Below are 17042 nucleotides of genomic sequence, written 5' to 3'. Positions count from 1 at the left end.
AGCTCAGAAGCAGAGCACAGCATTGTGAATTTGTACTTGCTGAGGATGTGATGTGGAGGGACCAAACTGTCTTCAGCATAACTGACTGCAAACTTCAAAAAGGGCTCTGGAAAATCCCTCCTTCACCCTAGCACATGCTGTGGATACCTGCAGAGCAAAGGCTCTCACAAGTGCTCAGGCCTGTTATGTCTGCAGAAGCAAGCTTGCATGCAATGGAGCAAAAGCACAGCTGCCAGAGCACTTTGACATAACCAAGCAAGGCATTAGTGAAGTTTGCCCCACAAGTGGGAGATCCAGCTTACAAAGCAGGGTTGCAGAAAGTGTGGAAGCACACACAAGCCTGGGTCCTGCCCAGCTTCTGGACTAGTGTTTTACAAATGCTCGGGAGCAAACCGCTTTGCCAAATGTGGAAATGAAAGGGAGAGGCTCAAAGTGTGCAAGAGGAGTCAGCACCATATGTCGGCACAATGTCTGCAAGGCAGCATTCACAAACCTGTGATCACAGAAGGCCTGGTATAGCATCGCCATGATTGAAAGGCTTGCCAGTTGCTTTTCAGTTAGATACGGGGGCAGAAGCAAACACTGTCCCAGGACATGTAGCAAATGCTTTGCAGGGCAAAGTACAGAAGACTCCAGCTCATGTCACATTGGTCACAATGGGTGTTGCACACATCAAACCACAAGGTGCAATTGTTGCCCACTGCAAATCTGGTGCTAAGGAATCTGCTTGAACTTGTTATATGACAGGCAATAGTGATGCACCAGCACTTGGTAGGGTGGCATGCACCACCTACAACCTTATCAGACGAGTCCGTGGAATGGCTCTGACAGCACGTGCCCCCAAAGCGCACCTTCTTAACCTATACCTGGACGTTTTTGAAGGTTTGGGTCCATTTCCTCTTCCATATAGCAAAGACAAAAACATGGTAGTGGCTGACACGCTTTCTAGAGCCACAGTCCTCACTCCTCTTCCCAACCCTGATCTTTTCCACTCAGAAAAGGTGATCCACAGTGTGACGGAAATGGAGCCACTCGGGGACCGGTGACTCCAGCAGTAACAGGAGCACATGCAGCCTGACAAGGACCTCCAAGCCCTGAGAGCGCATGAGCATCTTAAGGGATGCCCAAATAGGCAAAAACAGGTCAAGCCTGAAATAAAGCCCCACTGACCTCTCATGGCGTGTCTACACATGCAAGCACGTGCACTAGCAGCATCGCAAATAGAAGCAGTGCAAATTTGACCCGGGGCTTTTTCCTTCAGTGCCCGTGCTTGGACATGCACTTTGTTGTGTAGCAAATTGTGCCACTTGGGGCAAAATAACCCTGCCTGGCTCCTCCCAGATCTTCAGCCAGGGGGAGCCAGAGCCTGGGGCCAGCACCTGTGCTGCCCATAGCAGTATAAAAAGTTGCGCTGGCAAGTAGCTCAGGGCTACTAGCTCTCAGGAGCTTCTGGGGCCCAGCTAATTGGTACCTGGGGACACTACCCCTTGTGCCAGCTGGACTGCTGAAGCAGCCCTGAGAGTTCCCTGCACCCTCTACCCCCCGCAGCAGGCTGGCAGTGGGGGCTGCTGCCTGGCTGTGACCCGCTGCGCACCTGCCAGACTCGGATGGGGACTGCACAGCCAGTAGAGGCATCTGCCCCTCTGGGCCAGCTGGCAGTGGACTGTGGTTGCAGAGTTGACTTTTGTGCGGCACTACTGCCATTTGTGCCCCCTGCCCGGCCATCTGGCCAGCTATCACCCGGAAGATGTTCTGGGTGTGGTGGCCTGCTCTGAACTGTCAACGCATGTCCTCCTGGCCCCATTTGGCCAGGAGGTCAGCCACAGCGAGATGGGTCCACGGTGCCAGCTCTGAGCAAGCAGGGTCCTGCCACTGGCCTCCCTCACAGGCATCCTGGTGTTCTCTGTTGGAAAACTGAAAAATCCCTGATAAAAAAATCCCAAAGTCACTCTGCAGAATACCCCCAAATCCATGTTCCTCCACAAGTAAAACAAAAGAACACTATAAAGACAGAGACAGCGAGACAGAGATGGCAATCAGTTGGACAGTGTTTTATTGATATATCTTTCAGTCTTAAAGCAGGTCTCCGATCATTATAATAAAGTGACCTCTAAATACTAGGGCTGTGCGAGGCTTCAGATCCCGCTTCGGATCCGGACCCGCTTCGGATGATCCAGCGTCTGAAGCAGCACTTCTGGGTCAAAGTGGGATACAAGCAATGGTGTCCGGAGCGCGTCGGGGGCATCCGAAGCACTTCGGACCCACGTCGGATGCTCCGGAGCCACTTCGGCCATTTTGAGGGAATTAGAAGAGGGAGTGGGAGCAGTTGCTGGGGGGGGGACTGATGTCCTCAGCCTGACAAAGGGGTTTTCAACCCTTTGAAAAGTGGTTTGCATTGTAATTTGTTCCCTCTCAGGATCAGGCCTGAGAAACTGGAGGCAGAATGTTTTTTGGTGAGGAACGTGCCCCCCCAGGTAGTGGGTTTTGTAGTCTTGGATCGATTGTGGTGTGCAGTTTGTGGGGTACTGGAGATAGTTGGCAGGTTTGTTTTGAGCCGTAGGAAGTTGGCTTCGGTTTGGGTGGTGTGGTTAGGTGTTTGTTTGAATGTACAAACCACTTTTCAGAGCTGGGCCTATGAACTGCACTTCATGAGCCCCCTAGGTAGTGTCTTGGGCGGCTGGAGCCGAGCAGAGGATCGCTAATTTAATCGGACGTCAGGCAGGCCGGCGATGGAGAGGCGAGACAGCTTATTGGTTTTAAAAGATTGCTTTTACTTACGCCATGTGGAATCGCAGCGCAGGCCTCGAGGTAGCTTGCTTGCGTTGTCACGGATAGCAAAATGAGTTACGAGTTAACGAGTTTACAAATGAAAAGGAACCTGCAGGAAACAGCGGGGGGGGGGGGGGAGGGTATGTCAGAAGGACCCAGTGACGGGGAGATATTGGTGGGTGATCGGTCCGCCAAGTTTCCTTGATCGCGCTACAGAGTTCTCCATAGTTACTCTGCCGCGTGCTCAGAGGTCTCCGACTTGGGCAGCAGTTGCATGAACTTTTATATGTCCGGAGTGGCCAATAACGGACTGCTAGGTAGGAATAACTAATGAGGCGGAACGTGACCAAATTTGAAAGTAACTGCGGTTATTCAGGGCAGTTCTATTGTGACAGGGGCACTCAACTCATTTGGTTATGACAGGTAGTAGGTACACAAACTCCTGGACTCAGTATACACAGTGGAGCTCTGGCACGCTGCGACCGGCCGGACATCTCACACCCCAGGCACCTTTGCACTTTCACCTGCCCTGCTGCATCCCCCTTTGCCCACTACCCTCCACCCCAGCCAGTCCCTCACCCCCCGACGCCTCCATTTCCATTTTCACTGCCTGGCTTTCTTGCCTGCGTTGTGGGCCAGGCCAGCCTCTGGCTTCTTTACTATTCCTTCCATCCAGGACCAGTTGCAGGTACTTCCTCAGCCTGACACAGGGGGTTTCAACCCTAAAGCTTCCAAAGATACATTTTTTAAGCACTCCTTTTTTTTTTCATAATACACACATAGACGTAAAAACACAAGATAAGCCATCACACACCATGAATACCATCAGATGTCCACCACAACACAACATCTCTACTTCTTCCTGTCAATTCCTTTATAAAACAACAGGCTCCGTGACAGGTCCGTGTGGCTACCGTTGATGCTGCTGCTGATGCTACCAGTGTTGAGCCAGCTAAGTTATTGAACCTGTTGTCACGTAAAGCGGAGGACGGGGCGTGAGGCTGCAGGGGAGGAGGAGGCCTCAGTGGGGCACACTGCCGTGTTGTGCAGAGGCCCCAGCACCAGGAAGGGCACACCTTAACACACACACACACGCACACACACACACACACACACACACACAGTGTCACCCACCCACATCACGAGTTTTGCCTGTCAGCAGCGTGGGGTGCAGGGCCCCAAATGACAGACTCCCCCAGAGACACACAGCTGGCAGGCAGGCTTCGCGTCCTGGCTGGACCCAGCACGCTCTCAGGCTGCTCTAGGACATGCACAGCTGGCTGGCGTTGCGGCCTCGGTACGAGCCATCGCCCCTGCAGTTTTCAGCCCCCTGCGCCTTACCACACACAGGGCTTTCAAGAATTTGGGGTACAGTTCCCCCCAAACCCCTGCACCGATCTTCTTGAAACTTGGCAGGCTTCACGCTCTTAGCAGAGGCTACCATCCCTGCACGTTTCATCCAAATCATACAGAAAACAACAAAGCTATAGATCTTCCATTGATTCCCCATTATACCCTATGACCAGATCTCCGAGGCGGCTCCGAAGGTGCTTCAGCTGGATCGACGTGGAAACCCAGTCCGGAGCTCCAGATTGGATTGTGGCCATCCAAAGCAGACAGATCCGAAGCCAGATTGGATTGCTGCCGACTCACACAGCCCTACCAGTTAGGGGAATGCACACACATTGAGCAAGATTTACTAATGAACCTTGATTCCAACCTGCATCAGCCTTGCTATTCTAGCCAAGAATTCCCTCTCATGCTAGCTCTTAACTTCAGGCCCTTCCTAATTATTCCAACCATGTGCACAACCTTCCTCCTTGCCCCCTCTTCCCACTCCCACCAACACAACGTTCTGATGATACACAGTAAACCAGAGCAACCCTGCAGATGTCAGGAGACGCAGGGGGGAAGGCTCTTGCATAAGCTGTGCTGAGCATAAGTGAAGGGTTAGAAAGCAGGATGGTGCTAAAAGAAGGGAATGAAAGGAAAAAGGTAATAGAGAGATCAACTGGAGCAAGGTCATGGAGTCAGGGTCATCTTAAATCGGATCCAGAAGTGAATGAGCACCTCCAAGCGTGATCTGGAATTGGACTCAGTTTGCCTGCGACATGCAAGGAGGGATCAACACTCTTAGGTACCAGCTAGGGTCAGAGCAGCTGACATCTGCAGAGGGCACAAAGTGGGACTGGGAGGAGAATTTCAGCACAAGGGAAGCTTTTTACTTGTGAATCTTTTTTTCTCCTATGTTGACTAGCTCTGCTCAACACCAGAGAGACATTCCCATTCACAGGGAGCAGTGTGGGTACCCTCTGAAGATGTCAAATGTTCAGATTAGCATTGCTCTGTAGGTACAAGGCCTACTTCTATATGCAGTAGCTCAGATGTTTTGCTCAGCACCTCCAGCTATGTCTGGGATGAGATAGAGACCCTGAAATGCGCCAGCACAAGAACAGACTGTCACCCACCATCACACACCTCATGGGAGAAGAAGGGAGGAGAAACACTACAGATATGGGAGCTGGATTTATGACCCAGATACAGTATTCCAGGTGGACCCAAACCCTCAGACTGACCACGATTTCTCCATTAGATAACAGGCAAATTTTATTGATACACAGTGATAGCAGATAAGAATAATGTAGGCAAGGCAAACACATTCTACATCTACCAGTCCTAGATCTGTCATAGATGGAAGGCATGTCTGGCCAGTATGTGAGCTTCACCCTGGGGTTCTTTCTTGAATGTCAGATGTCAGCAGCCTAGAGGTTGAGAGCCAAGGGTCCCTCCCCACCCTGAGGGGCAGGTGAGACAAGCTGGTTGTGTGCCTTCTGTCCATGGTGGTCTTGGGTTCCCCCTTTGGGGATCTTTTGCTGCTTTGGAATCCCTCCTTTTGTATTTTTCTCCCCTCTGATGACTCTTCACTCCCAGGTATCATTGATTGGTCTCCCTGTGGTCATCATACTGTCCATGTTCTGTCCTGGCAGCATATTCCTTTGTTCCAACAAACCCGTCACATGCACACATCTTAATTTGGTTGTCTGGGTCTCTTAATTTGGTCTGTTCACCAAAACCAGAAATCCCAAGGGCTCTGCAGTTGGGCACTATGACCTAATGCCACCTTACCTCATGTTCTGGAACAATGTAGTACGTGACTTCAGTTTCCCAGCCTGTGTATGCCTGCTTGTCTGTTGGCCTCAAACATGGTATCTGCTGGTTCCAGATAGTGGACCTCAAAGGAAGCTGTCACAAACAGGCTTTTCAAAACCAATTAACCCTGGCCATTCCCCATGACTATTGTTTTAACACAATATCTACTTTACCTACAAGCCAGTTCCCAAAGCAAACCTCTAAATACCACTTTCTAGCCATCAGGAGTGACATAACTCAAGATAGAATGCTAGAGACAAGCCCCTAGCAGTGAGCACACTTCTGATGGGTGAGGAATGGGCACCAGCTATTCCTTAACCATCATCCAATGAAGACTTTCAAACAATGTCCATCTGAAGGCAGCTGGTGTTGCCACCACAACCTGGGACATGAGGATAGCTACACCAGCTGAGGATCTGCTCTTAGTTTTAAACTGGGAAACTCTATGAGATTGTGACAATGGCAGGGATGATCATGTACAATAGACATTGTGGAAGGTGAGCTATTCTCATGGTACTCCCATCCAGGTCCCAGATCTGCTGAAGACTGAAAATACAAAGAAAAATGAGTAAGTGGCATTAGTGTTTCAGACTTCCCATTAGGGTGCAGGTTTGGGTCAATTCAAATTTCAGGTGAAGATTTTGGCTAGTTTCTAGTCTATCTGAAATGGGCAACTAGTCCTTGAGTTCCAACACGCTTGTGCCACCAGGGATGAGGTCCAGCCAGGGAACTTTGAGGGAAAAGTCTTTCTTAGATCCACTCTTTGTATCACATAGGACAAATCATCCCCAGTACAACTCCACTCATTGCAATGACAGGAATACCAGTCCCTTAGACTGAGGGAGTTTGGTAGCTACTGGTATTATCAAGTTAATGAAACAGGTTGAATGCATTGCATGTCAAATTGTTTTATTAAAACACAGCCAGGTGACAAGACACTTTGAGGTACATGCAGATAAGAGCTTTTAATTCATACTGGGCACATCTATATGTGCATATTTACTGCCTAGTAACCAAAATTACTGTGTAGTACAGGTGCACATCTACATGTGCATGCCTCCACTGCACAGTAAGTATGGTGACTTATGCCATCTTGAGTGTCAATTTGATACCTGCATAATGCAGGTATTGAATTTATACCCGATTAGTTACTGTGCAGTACTGTACGTGTAAATGCCCTACTGCGCAGTAACAGTGTGGTTTGACTTGAGACCAATGTTAGTCCCAAATCAGTCAACACACAGCATTGATTCACTTTAACACCTGCACATGTAGACACCATGTGCAGGCTTACTGGGCAGTAAGTTGAAACCAGCATAAATGCATTAGACATGCCCACTAAGTACCAGCTTCCCGTATTGATTTAAAAATTATCGACTAAAATATAATATTTCCAATTATATTATAATCTGCTTGATCTCTATTAATGCATATTCATCTTGCCAAGTCATAAAATAACATAGAATTGAAAAGCCCATAAAATACAATTTAAAGTGAACTTTGCAAATTCTGAAACTATTTAAAAAAAAAGGAACTTTTTTTAGATTTCCATTTGGTAGGAAATTTTGCAAATATTTGGCTTTATTCTGAATCAGAATGTAAAAAAAAAAAAATTGAATGTGGAAGTGCCTGTGAATCAGAAACATAAAGTTTAGCCAGATTTACATATGATCCTGCCTTTGAATGAAGACCTTGCTACTCCTAGAGGTCTTTGTGACCATAATCTTAAACTCTTGCAAAGAACTCTATATCAGCGTATATCTGTTCAGAGACTGAAGACAGTAAGAACATGACAGCTCACTTATTGGGTAGGCCATCTCACCAGAGACACGTGACAATGGTGCTCTGAGATCTCCACTAATTATCTGTTAGTCGAGTAGTGCCCATAGTTTTGGTAATGACAGATAAAGCCCTCAAGGCAGAAGTCTTCACTTTGTGCCCAATTGGCAGTTACACAGCTGTATACAAATGCCATTTTTAGCACCTACATAGTTTGTGATCCTAATCTATGTGTGATATGGATGCATAAAAACCCACACAGCTAGTGAACATCCTCAGTAGCCTGCTGTTTGGCTGGGCAGGGATATGCCTCTATATGCACATACCTGTAACTTAATCCCCAAATTACGGCAGACACTGCCAAAGCCTCTTGGGCTCACAGGCCAGATAAAATGGCTCCACGGGTTGGATCCAACCCACAGTATGTAGGTTGCCAACCCCTGCCTTAGAGCACATTCTCACATGATAGGGAGGTTCAGCTCTCTGCTTCCTAACAGAAAAGGGATTTGACTCCCTATTTCCCACATCAGAGATGAGTGCTCTACCACTGAAGTACCTTCCTCTTGCTATGCTCTGTACCAGGTCCAATCTGTCACATCTGACCTGGACCTATCCCTGTAGGTGAGGGAGGCAGAGTTAGTGGCTAAATTGTCTGGGAGCAGCAACGTTGCTTTGTGTTATCAAGATTCCTGTAATTATAGGCAGGCTCAGCCACAGATATTTAGGCACTTAGGAAATGCTATGTGGAAGAATCCTCTTCCAGCCACCTGCTTTTAGGTTTTTTGTTGTTTTATTTATTTTTTGTTGTTCTTGTCCCTTGTCTTGATCTTTTCACCTGTCTGTCAACCCAGTTGCCAGGCAGCCACCTGGTTGCCTAGGGGAGCCCCTAGGGAGGAGGAATTTATATCCCCCTGTGGCCAAGTCTATTGTTAAACTTCTCGCCTTTAGCCTAGAAGCGCAGTCCTAAGGCAGTGGCTTGAGCCCAGGTCATGGTGTGATGCATTTCAAATTGGTTGGTCGGTCTCAGACAACATCTGCCTTCATTGGGTCATAACATATTTAATTAGCCTCCACAGGCCTGGGAGAGACAGATTCATATCATTGTCCATTCAAGGGAGGAGGGGGCTGAAACAGAATGGTTAAGAGCAAAAAGTTCAAAATCAGCTTCTAATTTGGGCTTAGACACTTCTATTCATGACTGGGCCACTCCTGAAAAGGTGAGCCCAGCCTAGTCAGGGAGTATGTGACGGGGCCAAGGTGAGAACACTGCACCACAGACTCTCACCATGGTAAGAACACAGAACCATAGACCATGGGTCATGGACTCAGCCGGCCAACCTTCCCTCCGTCACTTTGTGTTTAACTGTTTTCATTATTTATAGAGAGAAGAATGAATGAGAGTCACAGGCTACTGTGGCATCATCATCACAACACTGTACCATCAAATGTTGTAAGCCAAGGACATTTGCTCCAAGGCCAGAATATAATGCATTATGGCCTGGATTGTGTCCAGTGGCCCCAAATCTGCAAAGCACACCCTTAACTTTAACTATGTACTTAAGATCCCTGGACTCCAATTGGCTTCTCAAAACAGAGCTTCTCTGGGACTGAAGTGCGTCAGAGTCTCAAGCTGGGTGAATGTTAGGCCTTACAAATAAATAGTGGGGAACTTGGTCATAAGGCACTATAGAAAGTTAGGGTTGGAAGGGAGCTCAGGAGGTCACATCTAGTCCAACCCCCTTGCTCAAAGCAGGACCAGCCCCAACTAGATCATCTCAGCCAGGGCTTTGTCTAGCCAGGTCTTAAAAACTTCCAAGGATGGAGACTCCACCACCTCTCTGGGTAGCTTATTCCAGTGCTTTACTGCCTGCCTAGTGAGAAAATTCTTCCTAACATCTAACCTAAACTCTTGCTGCAGCTTGAGGGCATTGCTCCTTGTTCTGTCATCTGCCACCACAGAGAACAGTCCAGCTCCATCCTCTTTGGACTTTCAGGTAGTTGAAGGCTGCTATTAACTATTAATGAGAACTTTGTCATCAGCTTCAGTGATCCATGGTTTGACCCCACAAATTCTTCAAATGACCAAACTTGCAGCACTTACATTTCACAGAATTGGGCACTGAGAGAGAAAAGAAGATGAAATAAAGGCACAATTCAAAAGCAGCATCGAATCCACTGTGCTCTACTCAGACCATACTACATGTTGCTCAATCCACCTACCTTGTTGGGACACCTCATGAAAGAGTTGTTACAGCCCTTGATTTTTATCTCCAAAGCCATACCTTCTCTTTTCATAGGCCGCCCCCTGTCAGCAGAGCTCCAAGATGCCTCTGATCTTTCCATCACACAACCTGTACTCAGCAAGACCACTGGCAGCTGCCACGGCTGGGTAGGGCCACAGCAAGCTGCTATTTTGAACTGGGGTGCGTGGCATCTAAACTGTGCCTTATCTGCACAACACCCTGTCTCTGTTATCTGGTGCCAAGACCTTTCAGGCAAAGACAGATGCACTTTATTAAGAGTAAAGTGTTGTTCTATGTGTTGCCAAAGGTGGGGTTCATGGAGGGAACCTCCCTCCACCCTAAATCTCTGGGCTCCCTCAGGTCCTTGGGCCTTTTTTATTGGCCCCCTCACTCCTTTACTGTGCAAATTAAACAAGCCCAATAACATTTCCCCTCAGCAAAGCCTTGGGTCCTGTTAGAAATAAGTGCTGTCAGCTCTGCTAGGCTGGGAAGCATAGGATGCCATAAATGATACAGGAACAGCTCAGTCTACTGGAGCTAGCAGGTCACTGATCCCAGGGCCCATTTTGCTCTGTGAGCATGGTTCATCTACAGTCCACCCCTGCATCTCCTATAAGCTCCTGGCTGACTAATCAAGTGATGCACCAGGCAGAGTTGTGGGCAGGTGTGCATGCATTTATGCACACAAGTGCATAGGCATGAGTGTGTGCATGCACACAGATGGGAACGTATGGTATATATGTGCATTTACAGGCGAGTTTGTGCAAGTGTGTGTGTGTATGCACCTGCCTGCCTTTGAGTGCAGGGAAGTATGCTAAGTGCTGGTTTCTGTGTCTGCATGGCTGTCTGCCTTTGAGTATATTTTAAAAGTCTGATTACACACCTATATATGACTGTACCACTCAAAGAGAGAGGGAGAGAGAAAGCAAGTGAGAGAATACTGGGACTCAGGATCGCTATGCAGCTGTGATATTGGGAAATCCTTCTCTGCAGGGGCCCAGAAGTATTGTGTCTGGATTTAAAGGGTCAAGGAGTGTGCCCTCTAGGAAAACACTATTGCAAAGAAGAATCTAATGATAGTAACAAATGGATGAACATCAGGAGGCTTTTGCAAAAGGCCTGCCCAGCATAAGCCTGCCTACGCAGGCCTTCCTGGGAGTCTCCTTGGAGTTCACACCACACCTCCCCCAGCCACAAATGAGCAGCTACCTTTAATCTCCCCAGGATCTCTGTCATCAGCAATCCAGCCTTGTGGAAAGGCGTGACTAAGCCCCAACCAAGCAGAAGCAAGCCCCATCTCCAGTTCTCTCCCTTTGAGGAGGGAAGATGAACCTGGCTTTGTGTTGTGCCAGGGCAGTTCAGAGACCTGGGGGGGCAGGCACTCTGCAACACCTCTCTATTGTAATGGTCTGCACAGTCCGAGAGCTTTATTTCCTCCCTTAGCATGAGTGACTGGTGCCTCCTGAATCTGGGAGGGCACCCGCAGAAGCCTCTGATGGTAGCGGCCCCGTCAGGAGGGGCACCAGCCCTACCAACAGCATCAGTGTCGGCCGTCAGTGGGGGCACGTGCACCCCCTACCAGTTGCCTATGTCCCTTAGTGAAGCCCCTCCTGCAGTGACTAAACCCAACTGGCTTTGTTGCAGTTACAACAGCAAAAACTCTGGCACTATTAACATGGGAAACACTTAGCTAAAGGTGGGGGGAGGTTTCTTAGGACCTACCCATGCAGAAGTATTACGGGGCAATCCCTTCAGTCCTCGGTACCCAGAATGACGTGTGCTGTGCCTCATTTTCTGATGGATAAAGTATCCGCTGTGGTGAAGGTGGGTTGAGAGAGTTTACACACAAACTACTTTTTATCCTGTTTCTAGACCAGGCTACAACCATTTAGGACCCCTGGTTTGATGCCCCTCATGGTGAAGGTAAAAACCCACTGCTATAAAGTGAATGACTCATCCCATATAGAGGGCCAGCATGAAGCCCGTGCCCCTCTGAAACTGTCCCCTATGAGATCCATGGACCTATCCATCCAGGGGGGTGCCACTCAGGATGAGAAGTAGCATCAGATTTCCTCTATCCTAGGATGGCAATGGGGATTTTCTGGCGCTGCTTCACAGGCAGCTCTTTGTACTTACCCAGTGGGTTGATGCAATATGAATTTCGACTGGCAACCACCTCATCAGGGCCTTATCCTGAGAGACTGCTATTTCCAGGGGCTTTAACGGGATCTACAAGTGCTTGGCATTCGGACCTGAAGGGGCAGATTCTTAGGCAGTACAAATTAGCACAGCTTCATTAAGAGCAAGGTGCTGGCTGATTTATACCGAGGGACAGTTAAGCCATGTGCATTTAGCAGCACTGCCCTCCAGCGGTCAATGCTGTGCGAGGGAGGAGCAGGCCAGGCACTGGACCTTGCCAGCAGCCCAGCAAAAAGGAACTCCAGACTGAAAATAAATCCTGTCACCTCACTCAGCTCCTCCCAGCAATTTCTGTCCTGAACAATAAAAGAGCACAGCTTGCGCTTGATACCCTTGTGCAAACACCGGGCATGAGAGAACATGCAAAAGCCATGACTCAAGCACTCAACTGGAAGCCCAGTCCCCTCCTAGCAGCCTCCCATAAAATGCAGCTTACAGAAACAGCTAAAGCTCTTTTCCTTTTCATCCCAGTGTCTCACAACTTGCTTAAGTAAGCAGGATCCGGCAGTAGGTGCCTTGCTTTACTTAGAGTGACGGTCATGAATGCCTGGGATGATGGGGACACTGAATTGTGCTTGCAAAAGGTTTTCTAGAACATTACTTATTTTTCTGATTGATTTAATAAAATAGTATGGTTCCATAAGCCACAGGTATGTTCACTAATTACAATGCAATTAATTAACATCTATGGACTAGCTCTATACTAGCCAACAATGTACCGGCCCAGCAGTGAAAACAATGACTGGAAACAACCAGTCTGCAACAGGAATAAAATGAACCTACATCTGAATTTATCAAAAGCCTGAGCAAATGGAGGTGTCTTGGACCCCCAAACAAGGGCAAGGAAAGGAGGAGGATGCTATGGGTAAAACACTAACTAATGATTCGGGCCATAAGGATTCAAATACCAGCTGCACCCCAGGCACCTTGCACAAATCATTTATGCTTGCTGTGACCAATTTCTCATGGGGTAATGATACCTGTTTCTTTAAAGCATAGGCCTTTCAAGACAAAGATTGCCTCTTATTACATGGGAATATAGTATTGAGCACCTTGATCCTCATCTTGATCCTGTTTTGTTAGAGTTTCCATGTTGCTACCCTTTGGGAGAGCTGGTGAAACGTGGAACTTCTAGAGCCCAGAAAATTCAACATAGCAAAATCTGGTTTTAGTCTCAGTTGTAACAGAACCAGGTAAAATAAAATAAAATGGAAATTCTACTTTTGGACAATTTTGGCTTCGAAATTCTGAAATTATGTTTCAGATTTAATTTCAGGGTTTTTTTTCCCCACTTTTATGTTATTCTTATTGGGTGCATGTAATATGCCTTATTTTACTTCAGACAACTGTTTTCTATACGTAACATAAAAATAAGAAAAGAAATAAACACAAGTTTTGGAGCGTCAGAACAGAATTGGGGAGATTTCAAGATTCTGGAATAAGGTTCCAAAATGTTCTGAAATAACAAAAATTCAAAACAAGTATTCCTTCATTAAAAAAAAAAGAAAAAAAAAGCTTGTAGGAAAATGATTCATAATAATAATAATAATAAAATCAATAAATATTTTTAAATGGTTCAACTTTGCTGAGCTAGCATTTTTTTATTGCAAAATGTTTTAACAAAAAATTTCGGTTGAGATTCAATCTCTATTTTTCCCCCAACTGAACTCCTGTATTTGTTTCCAAAATGAAATAGGGAGACAACAGAAGTATGAAGATCATGTGCAGTGTGATTGATGGGAGCCACTGCTATGCAAACATGTTGCAGCTCTTTGCACAGAATGATGCATTCGAGTGATTTCTATGTTGAACACTTTACAATAATCATGGAATCGAAGAAGTGGGGCTGAAAGGGACCTCCCGCAGCTCATCTAGTCCAACCGCCTTCCTGAGGCAGAATCATCCCTATCCAAACCATCCTACGCAAATCCATAATCTAAACTCATCATAAAACTATCATCAACCTTGATACCACACAAGATATTACAATCCAATCTGGAGGTGGTAAAAGGTCATCAGGTTGCAGTCTCCCACCATCCTAAGCAGTGCCGAGCAACTAAGTTTGGCGTCCGGGGCAAAGCCTGCAGTGGCAGCCCTGTGCACAGATCCAGGGGGCACACCCCACCCCCCCTGCTTGCCTGGGAGTCACCCCTCCCCTGTCCCTGTGCCCCCCCCCCAAATGAGCCACTCATGGCTGGGCAGTGCCTCCTAGCACTGCTTTGCTTCGGTGCCTGGGGCAGTCACCCCGCTCCCCCCTGGAAGCTTGATCATATAGGATCACATGTTATAATCCTCCATTACACTGCCGCTTCTTCCTTGTCCATGGATGGAAACTGTTCTTCTGAAGGGACTAAAACCCAGAGGATCCTGGTTAGAGGGTCCTGACCTCTGCTCAGGTCAGACTAATCACCACATTTGGGATTTAGACTGCAGACTGTGTGTGTGGGTGGGTGGATTGCCTTCCTCTGTAGCAGGGGGAACAACCCTCTTCCTCAGATCGAGAGCATTTTAACAATACTTGCTGATGCAGGACACTGACAGCCCTTGTCCCCATGCTCTGCATGTAGCAGCTTAAAGTGCGTTTGGCAATATATCTTGTAGATGCGTGACAGGGTTTACTGTGTAGCATTAGGAATAGGGTAGACAAGACGAGGATTTGCATGGGACTGTTTGGATAGGAATGATCCTATCTTGAGCAAGAGGTTGGACACCCCTGGAGGTCCCTTTTAGCCTCGTCCTCCTATGATGCCTATAAAGCCCAATTATGCTTGTATTGTGGGTTGAGAAATGTCTCTAAGTATAAGGTTATATTCCCTGTCAGTTGTGCACTTGGGCTTGTCTTTCCAACATGGGATTGACAAGGAGCTACACAGCCTTCTGGTTTGCACATCCAAGGCAGAACACAGCCATCGTCTTGGCCCAGCCTCCACAAGCGCAGGACATTGGCTTAGTTCATGCTTGAGGTCCCTTCCAGCCCTGCGAGTCTGCAGAGACTGACAGTGCTGCTGAGATTTTGGGGAGGAGCAGAAAATCCCTTTCTACAGGCAGGTTAAGAGATTTCTTGTGTTGGGGGAGTGAGTTTGTGAGGACCGAAAAACAGACAAAAGCTTCTGGATACAGCCCCTTCCTGTTGAATAATATACATGCTGCCTTTGCTATTAGCAGTGCATAGAGAAGCAGAGGGGTACCTCCAGAGTCTAGCCAGGACACACCTGCCCCTGGATGGAGCATCCTGGGGGGACACGGTGCTCTGCAGGCTGATCCCAGCAGTGGTCACACGCTCATGGAGATCACGGCTCATGGATGGCTGTCTGGATCCGAGCAACCCAGCCGCTGATGTAATTTTTAGAGAGGGCTGAGAAGCAGCATAGGGGGAAGCAGCGGAGCCGGGCTGTGTTGAGCTGGCTCTGCAGCAAGCAGGGGGGAGGGCTGGGCTGCTGTTCTTACCACATGCTGATTCAGCTGCTCCCATGTGGCTCAGCCCTCAAACACCACACACGGGGCAGGGATGTGCCCAGGCACTGCCCTGGGAGAGTTTACAGGCGTGGCTGCCTGAGACAACAGTATCTGCCTGGTCTGGCCAGGAGCCAGCAATACAACTTCACAGGCCAGTGTGGGAAAGGGGTGTGCCCCAGCGTGTGGTCAGGACACCCTGCGTCTGGGAGAGCACCCAGGCCACCACCTTGTGGTAATCCAAAGAGATGCATTTCAGAGGCCATTTCTCCCAGTCTGACCAGCTGACAGTTTCTTATGAGCCCAGTAATACTTGGTCATGCCTGGGCTGTGTATGGCGATCAGGCAAATGACGGAGGGCAAATGATTCCATTTTGCCACGTTGATCACCCTGGGGACCCTCACCGACTAGCCCTGGACAAGCTCCAACAGCAGTTGCAGCTGGCCCAGCCACCACCACTAGCAGCACAGCCACTGCCCGGGGGTCAAAGTACTGACATATGCACTGGATGCTATTTTTATGCCCTCCTCCCCTCCATGCCTGGTCCTCTCCTCTTAGCTATGCATTGGACCCCCAGGCTGGGCTCTCAGTCCCGTTGGTGGGGGCTGACCAGGAGCCCCCCCCCTTTGCACATAAGCTTAGCTACCTTATAAAAGAATACCTGCTGCTAACTATTTGTTACTACACATGGTCTCCCTGGCACCCACAGAGGCCAAGGACATCCCTTCCCCTCATGTCCTCTTCTAGTAGAGCTGGAGGACATCTTCCATACGCAGGTTCTTTCAGGCTGTGGAGGCCTGCTCTGAGGACAGGATGGTTGCTCTCCCTTTGCGGGTCAGTAAGGGAAGTCAGTGGGCTACCCCTGTTGTAGCACCTTGTTCACAAGAACAGGCCTGGTAGGAAGTTTGACCTGATCGGTGCAGCAGCTCAGACACCCTACAGCATGTGAAGCTAGAGGGCACGGCAAAAAAGGCAGCACCGAGGATCTACATGGTCTCTTCCAGTTGCAAGATCTTCTTGAAGCTTCCCCTCACCAATCTCCCCTGCTTTTGAATCCCATTAGTCACTACCCTTATTTCCATAACACATATAGTCACAGACCAGACTGGATTTATGTACTTGCTGCTTTGGACCTCTGCATGAAAGCAGATTGTAGCAACTGACCAAAGAAAAGGCTTTTGGCTACATCAGTAAGAGCTTTGATTTGATAGAAAGGCAGGCAGGACGACAGATGCTGAATTAAACAGGGCAGGTCTGCACGTGCTTCGTCTGGTGTATCCCACCTTTGTTCCACAGCGCTAGGAGCCAAACAAATGGAGCAAATGAAGCCCCGGGGGTAAGTGAGGCCAGAATGAAGCAGCAAGGAATTGAGGCATCAGTGCTGTAAGCAGCCTAGGGTGCCTACTGACACATAAGCAAGCTTGGCCCCCTAAACAGTCCTTTAATGG

Source organism: Alligator mississippiensis, chromosome 14 (assembly GCF_030867095.1).
Source record: "Alligator mississippiensis isolate rAllMis1 chromosome 14, rAllMis1, whole genome shotgun sequence".
NCBI classification, from domain to species: Eukaryota; Metazoa; Chordata; order Crocodylia; family Alligatoridae; genus Alligator; species Alligator mississippiensis.
Note: the sequence above shows the minus strand (reverse complement) of the source record.